This window comes from Miscanthus floridulus, chromosome 2 (assembly GCF_019320115.1).
Source record: "Miscanthus floridulus cultivar M001 chromosome 2, ASM1932011v1, whole genome shotgun sequence".
In the NCBI taxonomy this organism is placed as follows: domain Eukaryota; kingdom Viridiplantae; phylum Streptophyta; class Magnoliopsida; order Poales; family Poaceae; genus Miscanthus; species Miscanthus floridulus.
In genome coordinates, this window is record NC_089581.1 from 89,240,389 (window position 1) to 89,243,814 (window position 3,426).

The following is a 3,426-nucleotide window of genomic DNA, read 5'->3' on the forward strand; positions in this document are numbered from 1 at the left end:
CGTCCACACGCCGTAGCTCCATCCATGCCGACAATCATGTCGCTGACAGCGCTCCCTACCGACGTGCAAATTGAGATCGCCAGGCCACCTCGCTACAACCTCGGATTAGCCTATGGACGACCTCCACAACCTACGGGCGATGTAACAGACTGGGGTTTCCAAAATAGAAATCCCGACCTTTTTGCCCCTCTAGTGATAGTCCTTGGATATCTCGGCTATCACGGGCATCCAAATTATAGTTGATTAAAGAGTCATACAACATTAGAGTGCACAAATAAATAAATTATAATAGTTTGGTTACAACTAACAACAATCAAAACCCCGTTATTCTATCGTGGAAGCGAAGCTTAGCGAATCTCCAATCCAGAGGCATCCTTGAGAGTAGAACAAAACCAGCTACTAATCTCAACATCACTGCAAGTCAAGAAATCTGCACACCGCCAGATGTGTGCAGGCCATAGTCAGCACCGATAAGCTTTAGTAGAAAGTAGAAAATAAAGGGATCTGGACGATCCTAATAGTTTGGCTATGGTTTGCATCCTTAGCGCATGCAGGAGCGTAAATATATAATATATCTTGTCAAATCCCAACTCAAACACTCATTCTCACCATCCACTCATCATCACACCTCACCACTCATCATCCCTCACAACATCCTCATACTCTCAGTCTAAGCGATGAGGCAGCCTCCGCATGCCCCTCATCTCAACGTCCTCAAGCTAGACATATCTTCGGGGGAGAGAAGGCAAGCACAAGAGAAGACTAGCGGGGTGAAACTATTCACAGAAATGATCATGATCGAGATTGCGGCTATACGTATAGTTTCTAACTCTACAGAGTATGTACACCTAGGACCCTACAGGATCACCATCATTGACGCTACGTATCGTCTAGGTGAACACCGCTCAAGAATTAGCACATTCCTCACCAAACTGCCCCATGTGGAGTAGTATACAGCACGACGTATACACTTGGGATCATGATTAGGGTAGCCAGAAAAACCGTCGGCATCCTTCTCACTATGCTCCTAGGGCTAAACCCCATGCACCTCTCCTCCCACAACACTGGCTTAGTCCGTACTAACTCAATAGAGTGGGCGTCGCCTCATTCAAGGTGTGACGTGCACGTTTAACATAGTCCCATGTCCCTAGGCATCAACCCACGACGGTCCTTAATTGGCCAAAGCGAGCACCTTCCACCAATATCACAGTGGCCCACCTCTCACGGGTAGCCACCACCACACACCTATCACATCATATCCATCAAAACCAGATCCGACGCACTCCATGCACCCTAGTGCACCCCTCCATGGTAAATCCTCTCACTCCGGCTGATATCCCCAAAGAAATAGGTCAAGGCAAGGAATATCTCCAGAATGCCTCAATCACCACCACCCACATGGGATTCAATGCTCCCATTGTGCCAACCTACCATCTACCTCATAGGGAAGCCTCACGGCCAACCCCGATCCACTAACCAAATCACCATCCAATCATCACATCACATAACAAGGCATATATGTAATAATGATGGAAGTAAATGCAAGCAAGCAGGTAGGCAAAATATAAGTGCGAGCAGTGAAGATAGGTTGTCAGGGTGAAGAGGTTTCAATCAAGGCAATCAAGGCTCAGGCAAGCATGCATCACATAGACTAGCAAAGGAATAAATATAAAGCGCTAGCAATTCTACTTGCAATGCCTCATAGGATTCTCTAAGATAAGGTGCTGCCATGACACCTGCCATGTCGAGGAAGTAGTGGTGCGCACCTTTGTGAGTTGAGCTCATCCACCATCAAGGTCCATCACCTCCTAGGTGCGTCATCAGATCAATCGGAGCTCGAGTCATCGCTATGCAAAGAAAATGCCGAGAACGGCCACCAATAAGAAGCAATAAAACTGCGATAAAAACCTAACTAAACTAGACTCCAGAACTGCACTAGGAGGTAGAGCAAGGTTTTCAGAGAAACTATGAAACTGGATTCATAATTTCTAGGAGCTAGGATGAATTTTATGGGAATATTTGAAGATGGCAAGGTGCTCTACAAAAAGGAGAAGGGCTAGGGAGGCATGCAGGACTGACTTGGCCTCTGCGCTTCATTCCTCTACTCAATAGAATAGGGGAACCGAAGACGAACGCCTCTATGTTCCCAGCACAACCGTGCGTGTGAACGAGATGGTGAGTCCAACGACCGGTGGTTGCGCCGATGACGGCACGCATCTTGCCCCAGCGGCTTGCTGGAGCTCGGTGAAGGTCAATGTTGGGCCTTGGGTCAATGGTCATGGTCACGAATGCGATGGTTCAAGCACTTCACTGTCGGCCTCATCACTGTCGGAATTAGGAGAATTAGTAGTGTTGACTCTTCACTGCCGGTTCTTTGCTCTGAAAACCAGAAATTGATTTGGGATGTGACCGAACCAGTAGTGATGACAACTATCACTGTAGGTTTGTGTCTCTAACCGACAGTGGCTTGATGGCCACATATCACAAACGGTTCAAGCCAACCGCCGATAGTGATTGGGCTCTATCACTGTCAGTTCTATCCATGAACCGATGGTGATAAGCCTACAGCACAAAAGGCTGGAGCCGTCCTCTCCTTCTCCTCTCTTCCATCCCAAGAACAGAGGCACGCGTTTGGGCCCTTCCCTCTATTGTTGCAGCTGCTCTTCACCATGAAGCTAGCGCTTGGATTTTGAAGAATGGCTTGATCTTTTAGCTTTAAGGTTAGTAACAAACATCCACTCCTTTGATTTTGTTGCTTAATTAGCTTCATTTTGATGGCTACATTGCTTGATTATCATTCTAGTTCTTTCTCCATTCTAGAGAACACTTTTCCAATTGGACATTTGTGCAAGGCTTAAATTGTGGTGAATCCATCATCCAAAAGGTTGGTGTCTATGAACATATTTAAATTCATAGCTAATTATTCCATGGTGGTCAAGATCATCATTGTTAGTATGTGATGCTATAATTAGTTCTTAGAAGTAGAGTAGATTGTTTTACAATTTGTTGAGAAAATTAATCTATGTGTCACATAACAACGCATTGTTTGGAGCTACATTGTTGTTCATGATCATGTCTCCAATTTTAGACTTATTTTCAAAATTAGTGTCTCCATTTTTATGTGGCATGGAGTAGAATAATTGTTCTTCATTATTGTGCAATATTTTTTTATGGGGCTACATTTTTCAATTTATATGGGCATTGTTTGGAGCTACATTATTGTTCATAATCATGTCTCCAATTTTAGTCTTTTTTAAAATAAGTGTCTTCATTTTTATGTGGCATGGAGTAGAATAGTTGTTCTTCATTATTGTGTAATAATTATTTTTTACTATGATTTTCAATTTACAGGGACGGGGCTACCAATTTCAATTGTCCAATAATTAGTGTACAATAATGTTTTCCAAAAATGATACTTTCGAGCTA